The sequence below is a fragment of the Schistocerca piceifrons genome, chromosome 4 (assembly GCF_021461385.2).
Source record: "Schistocerca piceifrons isolate TAMUIC-IGC-003096 chromosome 4, iqSchPice1.1, whole genome shotgun sequence".
Lineage (NCBI taxonomy): Eukaryota > Metazoa > Arthropoda > Insecta > Orthoptera > Acrididae > Schistocerca > Schistocerca piceifrons.
The window spans coordinates 720,936,409-720,957,185 of NC_060141.1; the positions used below are offsets into that span (position 1 = coordinate 720,936,409).

Here is a 20,777-nt window from a genome sequence, read left to right on the forward strand (position 1 = left end):
CCGAAGACTAATCGAACAGACAGTAACCAATACAAAATCCAAAGTCAAATTCATGGGCGAAATCTCGGACCCCTTTGAAATCCACACTGGCCTAAGACAAGGAGATGGACTATCCCCGCTATTGTTCAACATCGCCCTGGACAAAGTAATGAGCGAATGGGAATCTGAAGTCAGGAGACAAAACACCTGGAGACCAGCCACATTAGGAAGGAAAAGACTGGAAATCCCTTACCTAGCATTCGCAGACGACCTAGCGATACTGACCTATGACCCAACATCAGCAAAAACACAGATCGAAATCCTGAAAGAATGCGCCGAGAAAGTCGGCCTACAAATCTCTTTTGAAAAAACGCAAGTCCTAACAAGAGAAGGCGACGACATCACAACCAAGTACGGCAAAATTAAAGGGGTCACACACTTCAGATACCTAGGCGAAATCATCGAACCGACCGGAACAGAGAAACTGGCTTACGAAGACAGACAACAGAAGACACGGAAATCACTAGGCATGGTACGAAACGTCTACAACAAACAATGCATTTCCAGAAACACCAAGATCAGACACTATAACACAGTGATCAAACTCGCCGTACTGTATGCCAGCGAAACACTAGCACTCAACAGGAAAATCAAAATTGAAGAAATCAAAAAAGAAGAACGCAAAATCATGAGGAAAATTTTAGGAGGAAGACCCACACCAGATGGCTACAGACTACAGAAGAACTCAACAGTCGAAGCATATTCGAACATCGAGAACGATATGAGAAAAAGGCGCCTTAAATTCTACGGACATCTAGATAGACTCCATGAAACAAGACTCACCAAGAAAATTCTAGAACACATCAAGACACTTAAAGTCTCGACACCCTGGATGGAAGGAGTCCGAAAAGACCTACAAGCAATTGGCACCACAAACACCGCAGACAGAAGCACCTTCCGAAAACACATAGACAATTGGGAAGTAAAGTCAGAAGCGCTAAAACAGCGGACCAAACAAGAATGGCCTGAGGAGAGGAAAGAGGCCCTCTCAAAGAGAATGAAGGAGTACTGGAAGGACAAGAAGAACAAGCCTTCAAAGTCATAAGCTTAACGATTTCCTTTTAGGGAAAATTCGCCAACAATAATAATAATAATATATACACTCCTGGAAATTGAAATAAGAACACCGTGAATTCATTGTCCCAGGAAGGGGAAACTTTATTGACACATTCCTGGGGTCAGATACATCACATGATCACACTGACAGAACCACAGGCACATAGACACAGGCAACAGAGCATGCACAATGTCGGCACTAGTACAGTGTATATCCACCTTTCGCAGCAATGCAGGCTGCTATTCTCCCATGGAGACGATCGTAGAGATGGTGGATGTAGTCCTGTGGAACGGCTTGCCATGCCATTTCCACCTGGCGCCTCAGTTGGACCAGCGTTCGTGCTGGACGTGCAGACCGCGTGAGACGACGCTTCATCCAGTCCCAAACATGCTCAATGGGGGACAGATCCGGAGATCTTGCTGGCCAGGGTAGTTGACTTACACCTTCTAGAGCACGTTGGGTGGCACGGGATACATGCGGACGTGCATTGTCCTGTTGGAACAGCAAGTTCCCTTGCCGATCTAGGAATGGTAGAACGATGGGTTCGATGACGGTTTGGATGTACCGTGCACTATTCACTGTCCCCTCGACTATCACCAGTGGTGTACGGCCAGTGTAGGAGATCGCTCCCCACACCATGATGCCGGGTGTTGGCCCTGTGTGCCTCGGTCGTATGCAGTCCTGATTGTGGCGCTCACCTGCATGGCGACAAACACGCATACGACCATCATTGGCACCAAGGCAGAAGCGACTCTCATCGTTGAAGACGACACGTCTCCATTCGTCCCTCCATTCACACCTGTCGCGACACCACTGGAGGCGGGCTGCACGATGTTGGGGCGTGAGCGGAAGACGGCCTAACGGTGTGCGGGACCATAGCCCAGCTTCATGGAGACGGTTGCGAATGGTCCTCGCCGATACCCCAGGAGCAACAGTGTCCCTAATTTGCTGGGAAGTGGCGGTGCGGTCCCCTACGGCACTGCGTAGGATCCTACGGTCTTGGCGTGCATCCGTGCGTCGCTGCGGTCCGGTCCCAGGTCGACGGGCACGTGCACCTTCCGCCGACCACTGGCGACAACATCGATGTACTGTGGAGACCTCACGCCCCACGTGTTGAGCAATTCGGCGGTACGTCCACCCGGCCTCCCGCATGCCCACTATACGCCCTCGCTCAAAGTCCGTCAGCTGCACATACGGTTCACGTCCACGCTGTCGCGGCATGCTACCAGTGTTAAAGACTGCGATGGAGCTCCGTATGCCACGGCAAACTGGCTGACACTGACGCCGGCGGTGCACAAATGCTGCGCAGCTAGCGCCATTCGACGGCCAACACCGCGGTTCCTGGTGTGTCCGCAGTGCCGTGCGTGTGATCATTGCTTGTACAGCCCTCTCGCAGTGTCCGGAGCAAGTATGGTGGGTCTGACACACCGGTGTCAATGTGTTCTTTTTTCCATTTCCAGGAGTGTATATATATATATATATATATATATATATATATATATATATATATATATATATATATATATACCTAAACTATTAATGAATTGCTTATGCATGTTGGTGAAGGCGGATCGATCTCCAATTGTACCGCCTCCATTTTTCCGTTTGTTTAACAGGGTGTGCCAAAGCACCGTGTCCGCACTGATTTTCGACGATGTTATAAGTTGCGCTAGGGACCGCATCTACCTTCTTTCGAAGTTAGCAAGCAACTACGCTGTTATGCGGCGGCTCGTTTCGGCCCATTCAACATCTGTCGTTCAAGTGTAACGAGCGGGTAACGGAGTTTATATTTCATACCTGCCACAGCAAATTTGTGTTCGTGGGGTTTCTATTCTAATTCGAACGTTTGACTTACGCTGTACGTATTCGTTTCGGAATATCGTTTCTACGTCTTCCGTTAACTATACGTGGTTAACATTATGAAGACAATTAATAACATTTGTGAAATACAACTTTGTTTGCGGAAAACATAATCTTATTATATGCATAATTGTTGCAACTGATTGCCGGGAATTGTATATATACAGGGTGTTTCAAAAATGACCGGTATATTTGAAACGGCAATAAAAACTAAACGAGCAGCGATAGAAATACACCGTTTGTTGCAATATGCTTGGGACAACAGTACATTTTCAGGCAGACAAACTTTCGAAATTACAGTAGTTACAATATTCAACAACAGATGGCGCTGCGGTCTGGTAAACTCTATAGTACGATATTTTCCACATATCCACCATGCGTAGCAATAATATGGCGTAGTCTCTGAATGAAATTACCCGAAAACTTTGACAACGTGTCTGGCGGAATGGCTTCACATGCAGATGAGATGTACTGCTTCAGTTGTTCAATTGTTTCTGGATTCTGGCGGTACACCTGGTCTTTCAAGTGTCCCCACAGAAAGAAGTCACAGGGGTTCATGTCTGGCGAATAGGGAGGCCAATCCACGCCGCCTCCTGTATGTTTCGGACAGCCCAAAGCAATCACACGATCATCGAAATAGTCATTCAGGAAATTAAAGACGTCGGCCGTGCAATGTGGCCGGGCACCATCTTGCATAAACCACGAGGTGTTTGCAGTGTCGTCTAAGGCAGTTTGTACCGCCACAAATTCACGAAGAATTATCCAGATAGCGTGATGCAGTAATCGTTTCGGATCTGAAAAATGGGCCAATGATTCCTTTTGAAGAAATGGCGGCCCAGACCAGCACTTTTTGAGGATGCAGGAACGATGGGACTGCAACATGGCGCTTTTCGGTTCCCCATATGCGCCAGTTCTGTTTATTGACGAAGCCGTCCAGGTAAAAATAAGCTTCGTCAGTAAACCAAATGCTGCCCACATGCATATCGCCGTCATCAATCCTGTGCACTATATCGTTAGCGAATGTCTCTCGTGCAGCAATGGTAGCGGCGCTGAGGGGTTGCCGCGTTTGAATTTTGTATGGATAGAGGTGTAAACTCTGGCGCATGAGACGATACGTGGACGTTGGCGTCATTTGGACCACAGCTGCAACACGGCGAACGGAAACCCGAGGCCGCTGTTGGATCACCTGCTGCACTAGCTGCGCGTTGCCCTCTGTGGTTGCCGTACGCGGTCGCCCTACCTTTCCAGCACGTTCGTCTGTCACGTTCCCAGTCTGTTGAAATTTTTCAAACAGATCCTTTATTGTATCGCTTTTCGGTCCTTTGGTTACATTAAACCTCCGTTGAAAACTTCGTCTTGTTGCAACAACACTGTGTTCTAGGCGGTGGAATTCCAACACCAGAAAAATCCTCTGTTCTAAGGAGTAAACCATGTTGTCTACAGCACACTTGCACGTTGTGAACAGCACACGCTTACAGCAGAAAGACGACATACAGAATGGCGCACCCACAGACTGCGTTGTCTTCTGTATCTTTCACATCACTTGCAGCGCCATCTGTTGTTGAAAGTTGTAACTACTGTAATTTCGAAAGTTTGTCCGCCTGAAAATGTACTGTTGTCCCAAGCATATTGCAACAAACGGTGTATTTCTATCGCTGCTCGTTTAGTTTTTATTGCCTTTCAAATATACCGGTCATTTTTGAAACACCCTATATATATATATATATATATATATATATATATATATATATATATATGTAATGTGTGTGTGTGTGTGTGTGTGTGTGTACACACATTTGAATTACAAAAAACAAATAATAAAAAAAAAATTGTTGCTTGGCGCGAGATTCGATCCGGCGACCTTCGGATTATGAACCCGAGCGCTTACCGCTGCGCCACGACGCTGTAGGAAATTATTAAACGTAGAGGGCATTTCACCGTAACGGTTTCTTTTAACTGCCGATTTTCTCGACAACGGCTGAGAAGTGCATCTTGGTGCTTTGCCACATTACACCTCTGGCCATGAGCTTTTATTATGCGCAGTATGAATTGAATCTGAATTTCACAATTGGCGGCCTCCCCTTGTTAGACCACGCCTGATACAAAAAAACCAACCGATTTGCGCAATCTGGCTGGGCTCGAGGAAGTGTGTAATGTTTAAATTTTGACCGTTTACTGTAGGAGAGCTACAGTGTGACCGCTCTTCCGATAGGTATAAAACGGTTGGGCTAGCCAAAACCATTATCTCTGTGATCAATAGAACTCGAGATATGACTCCTTGAAAAACCGTATTTCCGCGCGAGGTTTTTTTTAGAAGATATTGGTACCGCAGAACGTTGTCACTGTTAACAACGCACCATAGTAGTCTACAGGCAAGGGAGATGGTTTGATACTGAACACTTGTGGTCTATCGAGTTGGGAAAGTACGTCAAATTGGCAGACAAGAGCTAAGTAAGCTACACGATATGCATGTCGCGTGCGAGGTTTTCTGTTCCTCTCGCTGTCTTCGCGCAAACTATTAGTCCTACGGGAAAAAAATGAAAACGGTCTTTTTAGCAGGAAATTTAGAATAGTTTTCGAGTTAATCAAGTAAAACGCGTTTCTGCCATATTCCTGAATATTGGCCATGCTCCCTGAGATATCCTGCGTACATAAATCTTTCTCGTGAGTCAGCCTATCAGTGAAAACGGAATCAAACTCCTTACAGTAGTTCCTGAAATCAGCTTTCACATGGAGACAGAAAAACACGGTATAGATAGATACATCTGTATAGATTCTGATCAAGCTTCGCTGCTCTCTGGGGTTGCGGTGGCTGTTTACTGATTTTGGCCCAGATACCGCCTCTGCTGCAGACCATAGCCCCAACATTGCCTCGAGGCATCACTCCGAACGCTAATTAAATATGGAGTGGACGACAATACACGTATTACACACCCTTCATTACCACAATTTTAAATTATATATTCAAACTTCCTCGCAAATCAGTCTATCTATGAGTGAAAACAGTATAAGAATCCCCACAGTAGTTCCCGTGATTATCGTTCACGTAAGACAGAAAAACGTGGCGGAGGATTTTAACTTATAGCATGTATAGACAAAAAAAGTGGTCTGCATCTATTGCAGTAATAGGGTTTACAGTGGGACCTTCCAGTTTTACGGGCAACAGGGGTGTGTGGCATAAGTTAAAAAAATTCGAAGGAAACAGTGACATTTCATGGGGAAACAGGAATAATAGAGAAAGGCAGAGGCAGACGGTCTAAGGCAGATTGCTCTGTAGCTGAACTAAAACACAAGAGAGAGAGAGAGGGAGAGTAACGGCAAATGGCCCAAGATCCCTGCACTGGAGTAAATCTAAAATATAAGAGTGTCTGAGGCACATGCAAATTACGAGACAATGAGATTCACAAGTTTCTCTCTGTGGAGCGTGGCGCGGGAGAAAATCTCATGGCTTCTCTCCCAAGCCTCCTGACTGATTATTGGAATACTGCTACGCTTGTTGTCTCTCGGTGTGGGTTCTGTACTGCTCTGGAATTTGGTTCACCAGTTCAGCACCCATGTAGTGGGTTACAGTGGCACATAACGGAGTATAAAATTTTAACGCGAAACCTGAAATAATAAAACTCATTACTACACTACTGGCCATTAAAATTGCTACACCACGAAGATGACGTGCTACAGACGCGAAATTTAACCGACAGGAAGAAGATGCTGTGATATGCAAATGATAAGCTTTTCAAAGCATTCACACACGGTTGGCGCCGGTGGCGACACCTACAACATACTGACATGAGGAAAGTTTCCAACAGATTTCTCATACACAAACAGCAGTTGACCGGCGTTGCCTGGTGAAACGTTGTTGTGATGCCTCGTGTGAGGGGGAGAAATGCCTACCATCACGTTTCCGACTTTGATAAAGGTCGGATTGTAGCCTATCGTGATTGCGGTTTATTGTATCGCGACACTGATGCTCGCGTTGGTCGAGATCCAATGACTGTTAGCAGAATATGAAATTGGTGGGTTCAGGAGGGTAATACGGAACGCCGTGCTGGATCCCAACGGCCTCGTATCACTGGTAGTCGAGTTGACAGGCATCTTATCGGCATGGCTGTAACTGATCGTGCAGCCACGTCTCGATCCCTGAATCAGCAGATGGGGACGTCTGCAAGACGACAACCATCTGCACGAACAGTTCGACGACGTTTGTAGCAACATGGACTATCAGCTCGGAGACCGTGGCTACGGTTACCCTTGACACTGCATCACAGACAGTCACAGACAGGAGCGCCTGCGGTGGTGTACTCAACGACGGACCTGGGTGCACGAATGGCAAAGCGTCATTTTTTTGGTTGAATCCAGGTTCTGTTTACAGCATGATGATGGTCGCATCCGTGTTTGGCGACATCACGGTGAACGCACATTGGAAGCGTGTATTCGTCATCGCCATACTGGCGTATCACCCAGCGTGATAATATGGGGTGCCATTGGTTACACGTCTCGGTCACCTCTTGTTCGCATTGACGGCACTTTGAACAGTGGACGTTACATTTCAGATGTGTTACGACCCGTGGCTCTACCCTTCATTCGATCCCTGCGAAACCCTACATTTCAGAAGGATAATGCACGACCGCATGTTGCTGGTCCTTTACGGGCCTTTCTGGATACAGAGAATGTTCGACTGCTGTCCTGGCTAGCACATTCTCCAGATCTCTCACCAATTGAAAACGTCTGGTCAATGGTGGCCGAGAAACTGGCTCGTCACAATACGCCAGTCACTACTCTTGATGAACTGTGGTATCGTGTTGAAGCACCATGGGCAGCTGTACCTGTACACGCCATCCAAGCTCTGTTTGACTCAATGCCCAGGCGTATCAAGGCCGTTATTACGGCCAGAGGTGCTTGTTCTGGGTACTGATTTCTCAGGATGTATGCACCCAAATTGCGTGAAAATGTAATCACATATCAGTTCTAGTATAATAAATTTGTCCAATGAATACCCGTTTATCATCTGCTTTTCTTCTTGGTGAAGCAATTTTAATCGCCTGTAGTGTATCTTGTGGCTCACGTTGAGACTGAGAACCAAGGGCAGTGAATCAAACTTCTTCATGATTCTCACGGTAAATTTCAGTGTGTGATCTGCCTTCGCTACAGCTCGATTTATGTAATGCTTCCACCTTAAGTCACTCTGGATAGACACACCTACGTACTTGACTGTAGTTACAGATTCAAACGACCGACGGTCAAACGTGTAATCGAATGATATCGGGTCTCCTCGTCTGTTTGTGAGCAATACACGAGACCGGCTAACGTCCGCTGCGAGTCTTTGCATCAGTCGCCGACCACCTTTCCGTCTTCCGCGCCATCTAACGGTGTAACGCCCCCGTAAACGACTTCGCCGGTAGCGACCGCCGCAGCTCGCTACAGTAGCCTTTCAGCTGCCGCGTCGTTACGCGACACGACCCGCTTAGCCGCCGGTGCCCTCGCGTGCGGCTCGGGATGACATTTGAGACGAGCGAACCGCGGGCCCAGGTGAGTCCTGGGCGTGGCGCGCCGCGGGGCGCTGACAGGGCGTGGCCGGTGATCGATATGGACACCTGCTCGCCGGCGCACTTCCACTTTAAACGCGCACGCAACAGGCGGCCGCGGTCGCCGACCAAAGGCTGGCGGCGCTGCGCCTCCTGAGGCCGCAGTCTGCGCATAGTTAGAACCGCGCTGACACGCGTCTCAGTGCTACGCCCTGCAGCGATGCAGCCGCTGAAGCTGTGGAGAGGCTCTCCAGCGAATCGATATCTCTTACGCGTCTGACAATGACATTATACTCTTTGCTTTAAAGACGCCCCTGCGACTTTGGAACCAAGTGTAGACTGAGAGCAGTGGTTGGGAAGGGAGTGAGACAGGGTTGTAGCCTATCCCCGATGTTATTCAATCTGTATATTGAGCAAGTAATAAAGGAAACAAAAGAAAAATTCGGAGTAGGTATTAAAATCCATGGAGAAGTACTAAAAACTTAGAGGTTTGTCGATGACATTGTAATTCTGTCAGAAACAGCAAAGGACTTGGAAGAGCAGTTGAACGGAATGGATAGTGTCTTGAAAGGAGGATATAAGATGAACATCAACAGAAGCAAAACGAGAATAATGGAATGTAGTCGAATTAAGTCGGGTGATTCTGAGGGAATTATATTAGGAAATGAGACACTTAAAGTAGTAGATGAGTTTTGCTATTTGGGGAGCAAAATGACTGATGATGGTCGAAGTAGAGAGGATATAAAATGTAGACTGGCAATGGCAAGGAAAGCGTTTCTGAAGAAGAGAAATTTATTAACATCGAATATATATTTAAGTGTCAGGAAGTCAAGTATTTGTATGGAGTGTGGCCATGTATGGAAGTGAAACATGGACGATAAATAGTTTACACAAGGAGAGTGTTGTGTCTAGGCAAGACAGCCTAGACACAATGAGAGGAAGCCGAAAGGCACGCGCTTAAACTAACGCAGGCTGGCGTGAGGTCTGAAACAGGATACGTAATGAATGCTACAAAGAAAAGTACGTAGCTTCTGGAATACTTAACTTTAATCCATAATTGTAGAACATCGCTCTTGATGATACATGCTTCATAATATTAATTACTATTAAAAACAGTCCTGATCACGATTTATTTAACAAGGTGACCGGTTTCGACCACTACTGTGGTCATCTTCAGACCATTGAGTAGGAACCCCTTTCTGTTGGAGAATTAGCAATTGAATACGGCGCTTTGCTAGGTCGTAGCAAATGTAGCTGAAGGCTAGGCTAACTATCGTCTCGGCAATTGAGAGCGTAATTGTCAGTGATCCTCTTCTGGCAAAGTCGTCTGTACAACTGGGGCGAGTGCTAGTACGTCTCTCTAGACCTGCCGTGTGGTGGCGCTCGGTCTGCGATCACTGAGAGTGGCGACACGCGGGTCCGGCGTATACTAATGGACCGCGGCCGATTTAAAGGCTACCACCTAGCAAGTGTGGCGTCTGCCGGTGACACCACAGAGAGAATAGAAGCTTTCGAAATGTGGTGCTACAGAAGAATGCTGAAGATTAGATGGGTAGATCACATAACTAATGAGGAGGTATTGAATAGGATTGGGGAGAAGAGAAGTTTGTGGCACAACTTGACTAGAAGAAGGGATCGGTTGGTAGGACATGTTCTGAGGCATCAAGGGATCACCAATTTAATATTGGAGGGCAGCGTGGGGGGTAAAAATCGTAGAGGGCGAGGGAGACCAAGAGATGAATACACTAAGCAGATTCAGAAGGATGTAGGTTGCAGTAGGTACTGGGAGATGAAGAAGCTTGCACAGGATAGAGTAGCATGAAGAGTTGCATCAAACCAGTCTCAGGACTGAAGACCACAACAACACTTAAATGAAAGGGGATGGAATGAATAAATCGATGGGGATGAAATCTATGAGGATGCGTTGACACATACATCTACATAATACTACTAAAGTTACCTTACAGTGCATGGCGAAAAGTATCTTATACCACTAGCACTCATTCCCTGTCCTATTCCACACGGAAATGGAGCGAGGGAAAACGACTGCCTATATGCCTCTGTAGGAGCCCTGGTTTCACTTACATTGTCTTCGTGGTGCTTATGAGAAATGCACGCTGGCGACAGCAGAATCGTTTCGCAGTCAGCCACAAATTCCGGTTCTCTGCATTTTCTCAACAGTCTTTCAGATACCGCCTTCTTCGCTCCAGGCGTTCTAATTTCACTTTACGAAGCGTTTCCGTAATTCTCGCGTCTTGACTGAACCTACTGGTAACAAGTGTAGCAGGCTGCCTCTGATCTGTTTCGATGTCTTCCTTTAATTCGACGTGGCGAGAGTCCCAAACACAGGAGCAGTACTCAAGGATGGAACCCACTGCCACTCTATAAGAGTTCTCGTTTAGAGATCAGCAAAAACACTTTCCTAAAATTATCCCAGTAATCCGAAACCGATCACTTATCTTCTCTATAAAATGGTTTAAATGGCTCTGAGCACTACGGGACATAACATCTGAGGTCATCAGTCCTCTAGACCTAGAACTACTTAAACCTAACTAACCTAAGGACATCACACACATCCACGCCCCAGGCAGGATTCGAACCTGGGACCGTAGCAGCAGCGCGGTTCCGGACTGAAGCGCCTAAAACCGCTCGGCCACAACGGCCGGCCTTATCTTCTTTACTACCGACCTTATACGCTAGTCCCATTATCATAATCCTTTGCAACGTTACCCCTATATATTTAATCGGCGTGACTGCACCCAGCAGTAGGGCTTAGGGCTGGGCAAACGACACTCGCATTCGAAGGGGCTCGAGATTTCCCCATAGGTCGCTGCGTTCGATACCGTATCGAGTTTGTTCGAACAATCATGTGACATTAGATTTGCGCGGAGCGAGCACAATGGATAGGCAGGAAACTACGAACCAGCAACAGCAATAAGCTGTGGCTCTGCATGTACACTATGTGATCAAAAGTATCCCGACATCTGGCTGAAAATGACTTACAAGTTCGTGGTGCCCTCCATCGGTAATGCTGGAATTAAAATGGTGTTGGCCCACCCTTAACCTTGATGACAGCTTCTACTCTCGCAGGCATACGTTCAGTCAGGTGCTGGAAGGTTTCTTGGACAATGGCAACCCATTCTTCACGGAGTGCTGCACTGAGGAGAGGTATTGATGTCGTTCGATGAGGCCTGGCACGAACTCGGCGCTCCAAAACATCCCAACGTGTAACCACTCCGCCACAGGCATTATGAACAGGTGCTCGACCGTGTTGAAAGCTGCAGTTGCCATCCCCGCCTTGCTCTTCAACAGTGGGAGGCGAGAAGGTGCTTAAAATATCAATGTAGGCCTGTGCTATTGAAGTGACACGCAAAACAACAAGGGGTTCAAGCCCCCTCCATAAAAACACGACCGCGCCATGACACCACCGCCTCCGAATTTTACTGTTGGCACTACACACGCTGACACATGACGATCACCAGGCATTCGCCATACCTACACCCTACCATCGCACCGAGCGAGGTGGTGCAGTGGTTAGCACACTGGACTCGCATTCGGGAGGACGACGGTTCAATCCCGTCTCCGGCCATCCTGATTTAGGTTTTCCGTGATTTCCCTAAATCGTTTCAGGCAAATGCCAGGATGGTTCCTTTGAAAGGGCACGGCCGATTTCCTTCCCAATCCTTCCCTAACCCGAGCTTGCGCTCCGTCTCTAATGACCTCGTTGTCGACGGGACGTTAAACACTAACCACCACCCTACCATCGGATCGCCACATTGTGTACCGTAATTCGTCACACCAAACATTTTCCACAGGTCAGTCGTCCAATGTTTACGCTCCTTACAGCAAGCGAGGCGTCATTTGGCATTTACCGGCGTGATGTGTGGCTTATGAACAGCCGCTCGTCCATGAAATCCAATTTTTCTCACCTCCCGCCTAACTGTCATAGTACTTGCAGTGGATCCTGATACAGTTTGGAATTCCTGTGTGTTGGTATGGACAGATGTCTGCCTATTGCACATTACGACCTTCTTGAAGTGTCGGCGGTCTCTGTCAGTCAACAGACGAGGTCGGCCTGTACGCTTTTGTGCTGTACGTGTCCCTTCAAGTTTCCACTTCACTATCAATCGGAAACAGCGGACCTAGGGACACCCAATCACCAGACCACGTTCGAAGTCTGTGAGTTCTGCTGAGCACCCCCATTCTGCTCTCTCACGATATGTAATGACTACTGAGGTCGCTGATAAGGAGTACCTGGCAATAGGTGGCAGCACAATGCACCTAATATGCGGGTGTTCGGATACTTTTGATCACGTACTGTATTTCACAATTTCGTGAAACAGTGGAGGAAACAGCATTAAATCCTACCCCTGCACAAACTCCTGTTGCGTTTGAACACATTTACAATACGCGTTTTTAAATAGTATGTACGGATATATGCATGGATGTAGGAAACATTTATGACATTTTTCAGTAAAGGTAACAGACGAAGACAAAACTATTGTCCTCCAAAAAATATCGCTTGACTTTATAATTTTTCATTTGAATATGAGAGATAGTAATGATTTACCAAGTAGGTTCGAAAGGAGCAATTCAATTCCTGTTCGCATATTTAAATAACAGATAAACACGTTACCAGCTTTAAATCGGTTTGAATATAATAGATGAAACAATCTATACAACTAATCAAGAATTAAATGTCGAACGAACGAACTGTATCGCAATAAAGTGATTGTGGTTTTTATAGTGAGAATAAATTACAGCGGAATGACCCGCCTTGGAGATAGAGCAATCAGGCCTCACCAGAATGGAGAATGATCGAAAGCTCGAGTATTACACAGAATCATGATTGCAATCTTTTATTTGTCTGTTAGTTTCCGTTGTTACGTGTGAGCGGCTCCCTAGAAGATATTTGAGCGCGTGTTCCGCAACTATTTTTATTGTTATAATCCATAGTGCAAAAAAAAAAAAAAAAAAAAAAAAAAAAACACTAGATCGCAGGCCGATGTAAAGATCGAACAGAACCCGAGATTTCCGAACTGTTACGTAAGCTGTACGAACAGTTCGAGTCGGTTTAAACACAGCCCTGTTCAGCAGCACATCACATATCTGTACTCGAGCATTATATGATTGCTTTTCCTACTCATGTACTAAACGACGATAGTTTCCCATAAACTACAACGTCGCAGATTGTTGTTCATCCTATCTGCCAGGTCGTTTAAGTATACTGGGCACTCTTGACGACACCCTTGTCTGTATGAATATGAAGATGGTATCTGTTCTTTCGGACATGTCCGAAAGAACAGATACCATCGGTGACCATGCAGCTCTCTTAGAATGAAATGATAATTAAATCAAGACCCTAAGCCGTCGACAGGCGTTGTCCGAAAGAACAGATACCATCTTCATATAGTTAAGGCTAACCGGCCATTGACCTTCTTCTTCTGTGCTGGATGCACACGCATTGCCCGAACTCTTACGGGACTCGGTCAGATTGTCTGCGCGAGTAATGAGTGTAAAGGGCAGGGGCACTATGGATCTAGTGTGTGGATATTAAGTTGGGAATGTGGGTCTCGCGGGGAGCGTGCAAGGGATAAATCGCTGCAGTCGCTCTATCTTCTGTGCCCTCGGTGGCTCAGACGGATAGAGCGTCTGCCATGTAAGCAGGAGATCCCAGGTTCGAGTCCCGGTCGGGGCACACATTTTCAATTGTCCCCGTTGATGTATATCAACTCTTGTCTATGGTGAATACTCGCCACCCAGGACAACATACTGGGTTTATTATTTACGAAGTCTTCGAGTCACTGACATATCTGAGAACCTGTTCCGATGCTCAGCCCTTCATTAAAAGTCTGCAGTGGGATACCGCGTCAGACGCTTTCGGGGAGTACTAGATTATGGGAGCTACCTGTGGCCCTTCATCCATTGTTCGCAGGTTATCGTGCGAAAACAGGGGCAGCTGAGTTTCACACGAGCGATGCTTTGTAAATCCGTGGTGATTTGTGTACTGAATCCTAATGGCTCTGAGCACTATGGGACTTAACTTCTGAGGTCATCAGTCCCCTAGAACTTAGAACTACTTAAACCTAACTAACCTAAGGACATCACACACATCCATGCCCGAGGCAGGATTCGAACCTGCGACCGTAGCGGTCGCGCGGTTCCAGACTGTAGTGCCTAGAACCGCTCGGAGTGCTGAATCGTTTCTGCCCCAATAAAATTTATTATGTTCGAACTTAGAATATGCTCAAGAATTCTGCAGCAAACCGGCATTAAGAACGTTAGTCTATAATTTTGAGTGCCCGTTCTTTTATCCTTCTTATATATAGGGCTCACATGCGCTTTTTTTTTTTTGTCTTGACGCTGGGCGAGAGATTCGCGATAAATGCGTATTAAGTAAAGAGCCAATGCCGAAGAGTACTCGATGACATGAAATGATGTACCCAGTGGTTCAAATACGCCGAATCTGCAGTGAATACATACCTGATGACAGTCGGACACCTGTCAGAACGGATTCGAACCTGAATTCCCAGCTTATTGCTAGGAGTCGCCATGAGCACTAGGCTGCATGAGCACATCTCGAGCCCTGACACAAACAGATTCCACCTTTTCATTTGCGCACACAACTGCTACAGCTTCTCCAAAGGATATGTGAGAACAGAACAGCACCAGTGGCGAAACTCGGTCGAAAGGGTATGGTGATATACCTGGCAAAAGGAATATTCATTTCATTGCAGGTTAAGCAATAATTTTTTCTTGGAACCCTTCCATCGTTCCAAGTTTACAAAAAAAAAAAAGATAGTATGGGACCGAGCGAGGTGTCGCAGTGGTTAGCACGCTGGACTCGCATTCGGGAGGACGACAGTTGAATCCCGCGTCCGGCCATCCTGACTGAGGTTTTCCCTGATTCCCTAAATCGCCTCAGGCAAATGTCGGGATGGTTCCTTTGTCCTTTGAAAGGGCATGGCCGACTTCCTTCCCCATCCTTCCCTATCCGATGTGACCGATAACCTCGCAGTTTGGTCTTCTCCCCCCAAATCAACCCAAGTCACCAGTATGGGAATTGTGGATCCGTCTTGATGCAAAACATTTTTGTTGTTTTTCCTCAAACTAGTTTCAGTGACAAATATCGCCATCATTAGTGGATTCTTTGATTCTAAAACATACAGAAGTAGAATAGTTATGAAACATTGTAAAAAATTGTTACATGTGTACTGTTTGTTATTTTAAATATTGTTTTCTGTGAATACTTTCATAATACCTTATTTACTCTACGTCACAGCATGGTTTTAAGACTGCTGTCGCTCTTTGGGGCATATTTTCTGTGTTTTCCTGGTGCCGTTTTTCTCGGCACACATCATGTCATCTGCAACTGTGTGAACGGCTATTAGTAATCAAATACGAAAACGCGAACTTACGTATGCCAGCGTTAGACAATTGAGATTGCGATAGTGTTTTCGATACAGTTTTGGCGTGTACTAGGTTGTTACGTAGTTTGTCATATACTCACGAAAGTTGTGTTTTTCTGTGTATAAAAGTAGCTGCAAGCCGTATGAACACACGACAAACTACATAACAACCCATTACACAACAAAAATGTATCGACAACACTACTGCAATCCCTGTTATCTAACGCTGACATACAGAAGTTCGCGTTTTCGTATTTGATTACTAACAGCCGCTCACACAGTTATAAGGGGTTCACCACCCTGCTGGAGCAAATGTAATCTCGATGTATTGCTCACTTGCTAGAACGACAATTCACAGGCGCTGCCTGAGACATAAAATATCTTTGCCCCTATTAAAAGAGACCTGCAATAGAGTCGCAGGTCAGAGCAGTCTCCGCAGCAGTCGCAGTCGCTCGCTACTACAGTGTAGTTGTAGTCTGTCGCTGGTACAGCGCTGTTTATAGTTAGTAGATGTTAAAGTAACAGTGCAGAACAAATTGTAAAATTTTATTATATGGAACTGAATAATAATTGTGATCAACCGCAGAGCTAAAAGATACCATGGAATGAGATGATGATGAACAAATGAATAACTGTTAATATAATCAAAAATCAATAGTGTAATTAAGTCAACCATCTATTGTATGGTAAATTGTATTATTTTTATTGGCATGCGCGTAGTTAAGTCACTTGTCTGAGATGTTAATATGAAATTGTGTCAATCTGTTCTTTTGTGATTCGTCAGCACCAGTTGACCCAGATTTGTAATATATTCCATTTTCTCGTGTAATGGATTGTAGATCTTTATCAGTAACGTATAAAATTTTCAGAATATAATTGTTTTTACCAGTCAACTATAAAAGTATAATTACCCCTTAAGTCATAGCCAGTCCCGATCCAGTTATTTATCTAAATTTCAATATTCCAGAATTTTTGTCAGATCATAGTCTTGTGTTCTTTAGTAATCAGACGACCAGCTGTGCAGCTGTGTCACTGAGTAAAGTCAGTTTTTCTCGTAATTCAGATCTCAGACAAATGTTATGAAGTATTAGCAGATAGGCCAGCATTGCACTAAGCTGTACCATTTACGAACAGATATATAGGTAGCGTTATCCGACGAAACCATGACGAGGGAAGAATTTTTCAGTTTATTTCTCACGGACCGATTCAAATTGATTTCACAGTGCCATGGCGTAGCGCTGCTTACGTCAAAATGTATCAGTTTTTCATGAGTTAAGATCTATCAGTTTCCAAACGTCAGAATTTAATTATCCAAATTTAATTTTATTTTTATTTTCTGTTCGGGAAGGTTACACATCGTTATTTTATATTTTTTATTTATAAGGAAAGGTTACACAGTTACAGATGACATGATGTATGCCGAGAAAAACGGCACCAGGAAAACGCAGAAAATATGCCGCACACAGCGATAACATTCTTAAAACCATGCTGTGACGCGCAGTAAATAAGGTATTATGAAAGTATTCACAGAAAACAATATTTAAAATAACAAACAGTGCACATGTAATAATGTTTTACAATGTTTTATAACTATGCTACTTCTGCATGTTTTAGAATTAAAGAACCCAATAATGATGGCGATATTTGTCACTGAAAGTAGTTTGAGCAATAAATAAATAACAAAAGTGTTTTGCGTCAAGGTGGACTCACAACTCCCATATTGATGAACAGTTTGCACTGGCATTATTTCATGTCAACGGGTCTTCAATGTTTTCAGCCACACAAATTCATTCACTTCACGTCAGTGTATTTAATCCATTACAGATACAGACTGTATCATAATTAATAGCGAAAACAAAGTATACGGCAGTACAAGCAGAAACGGTCCAGTAAGCAAGTGACTGCAAATGAGCCGTCTGTGAGATAAATGCAAATGTGTAGTTCCTGGCCGCCACTGGCTTCACTATGAAATACTGCAGTAGTTAGTACATTGTACACTGTTTTACAAAACTTAGGGACGACAGTAACTTTCGCACAACTTATCACTGCCAAGTAACATACATCGATGAAACTTCGACTAGAAACAGAAATAATAGTACAAGATAGGTCAAAAGATAACTGAAAGAAATGAGGGATGAGACTAGCAGAAATGACAGCTTTATCCAAAGACAATGATTACACTAAAGTCAGCGCGATGCATGGTGGTTCCCTGGACATTAAAAAAGCGGGACATTATTCTTATTAAGGTGTGGGACCAGCACTGACGGCGGAGCAACGTCTGAAGCATGCTCCTGTGCTGGCCACGAGGTAGCTAAGGGCTTCCTGTGGTACGGCTTTCCAATCAGCCGGCCAGCGCGGTTCAAAACAGCTGTCTGGCCGTTGGTGCATACGGACGCACTGCAATACGACTCCCCAACATACCCAACAAGTGCTCGATGGGATTTAAGTCGGGAGAACGGGCAGTCCAGTTGATTCGCCACATATTCTGTCGTTCCATGAGCTCCTCAACCTGCACAGCTCGATGCGGTCGCGGATTGTCGTCCATAAAACGGATACAGGGAAGGTCTACAGTGTCACAATAACGCTGACTGATGAGTGCACCATGTTCAAAAATTTGGAGGTCAGTACACCCATGTAACATTATGGCTTCACACACTGTAACACCTGGACCTCCAAACCGATCATGTTTAATAATGTTTGACATACCCTCATATGGCGAGAGGAGGGAACATGTAATGCACTAGGGAATATTGTTGAACATGATCATTTTGGTGGTTGAGCCGTGGTCGTTTGTTCTTTGGCATTTTGTCACAATCGAGTGGGGTGTTATTTCTCCCTGGATTACTACCATACCGAGTTGCTGACTTGCCTCCGTCAGCGGCAGCAGCAGCGCTTATCGATATTACGAGGGCAGTTCAATAAGTAATGCAATACATTTTTTTTTTCTGAAACAGGGGTTGTTTTATTCAGCATTGAAATACACCAGGTTATTCCCCAATCTTTTAGCTACACAACACTATTTTTCAACGTAATCTCCATTCAATGCTACGGCCTTACGCCACCTTGAAATGAGGGCCTGTATGCCTGCACGGTACCATTCCACTGGTCGATGTCGGAGCCAACGTCGTACTGCATCAATAACTTCTTCATCATCCGCGTAGTGCCTCCCACGGATTGCGTCCTTCATTCGGCCAAACATATGGAAATCCGACGGTGCGAGATCGGGGCTGTAGGGTGCATGAGGAAGAACAGTCCACTGAAGTTTTGTGAGCTCCTCTCGGGTGCGAAGACTTGTGTGAGGTCTTGCGTTGTCATGAAGAAGGAGAAGTTCGTTCAGATTTTTGTGCCTACGAACACGCTGAAGTCGTTTCTTCAATTTCTGAAGAGTAGCACAATACACTTCAGAGTTGATCGTTTGACCTTGGGGAAGAACATCGAACAGAATAACACCTTCAGCGTCCCAGAAGACTGTAACCATGACTTTACCGGCTGAGGGTATGGCTTTAAACTTTTTCTTGGTAGGGGAGTGGGTGTGGCGCCACTCCATTGATTGCCGTTTTGTTTTAGGTTCGAAGTGATGAACCCATGTTTCATCGCCTGTAACAATCTTTGACAAGAAATTGTCACCCTCAGCCACATGACGAGCAAGCAATTCCGCACAGATGGTTCTCCTTTGCTCTTTATGGTGTTCGGTTAGACAACGAGGGTCCCAGCGGGAACAAACCTTTGAATATCCCAACTGGTGAACAATCGTAACAGCACTACCAACAGAGATGTCAAGTTGAGCACTGAGTTGTTTGATGGTGATCCGTCGATCATCTCGAACGAGTGTGTTAGCACGCTCCGCCATTGCAGGAGTCACAGCTGTACACGGCCGGCCCGCACGCGGGAGATCAGACAGTCTTGCTTGACCTTGCCGCGATGATGACACACGCTTTGCCCAACGACTCACCGTGCTTTTGTCCACTGCCAGATCACCGTAGACATTCTGCAAGCGCCTATGAACATCTGAGATGCCCTGGTTTTCCGCCAAAAGAAACTCGATCACTGCCCGTTGTTTGCAACGCACATCCGTTACAGACGCCATTTTAACAGCTCCGTACAGCGCTGCCACCTGTCTGAAGTCAATGAAACTATACGAGACGAAGCGGGAATGTTTGAAAATATTCCACAAGAAATTTCCGGTTTTTTCAACCAAAATTGGCCGAGAAAAAAAATGTGTTGCATTACTTATTGAACTGCCCTCGTAGTACTGCTGTACCATCTTTGGTGTGACCGCTATATTTCCGTGTGGTGGCGTGCGTAGCACTTGGTCAGTTGGGACAGAGCAGCGAGGAAGTCTCCGCGGTGCATGGTCAGGCCGGGACCGCTGGAGACGTGCACGCACGGTCGGATCGTAAGGCGCCAGCTGAGAGAGCTACAAAGTTCGTTGCCCAGCGAACCTGCACACTGAAGTTGAGTGATCAGGTAAACTGCCATGAAACCTCAACTGCTGTGACAGCTCTTCGTTCAATGCCGGTTGTTGCTTCCTGGGCCGTTCCGGCTAGCAGCAACGTATAGTGTGTTGGAGTTGGCGAAATTTTGCGGCCGTCTTCCTGTATGGTCTTTAACTTGAGCTGGTTGTCACTTATCAGTGAAGTGCAACAGCGGTATTTTCTGCCTTGTGGCCGTTAACGCCCCTGTTACTTGAGCTGGTCGTTAGCGTAGTTTTACCGCAATATGTTTTTCCTCGCCATGTTGATACTGTCCGCCACGGCGTATAGTTCAACAGCCTTTTAGATGTTTGTTTATATTTTTTTCTTAAGAGTGGTTGTTGTGCCGTGGCTGTTTTTAGACGCTAAAACTGAAGACGCAGTGCAACTGGTATCTTTGTCCTCAGCTGATATTTTC

General features: G+C 45.7%; 1 protein-coding gene and 2 non-coding genes across 4 annotated transcripts in view; 2 read left to right on the forward strand and 1 right to left on the reverse strand.

Annotated features, from left to right (window-relative positions):
- LOC124794675 (alpha-1,3-mannosyl-glycoprotein 4-beta-N-acetylglucosaminyltransferase A) overlaps positions 1-20,777 on the reverse strand; it is an 834,427-nt gene that overhangs the window by 662,024 nt on the left and 151,626 nt on the right. The gene's annotated exons all lie outside the window — the stretch shown is intronic.
- Trnaa-cgc lies at positions 11,995-12,067 on the forward strand. Its single transcript has one exon. It is a non-coding gene; the product is annotated as a tRNA-Ala (tRNA).
- On the forward strand, positions 14,102-14,176 carry Trnat-ugu. Its single transcript has one exon. It is a non-coding gene; the product is annotated as a tRNA-Thr (tRNA).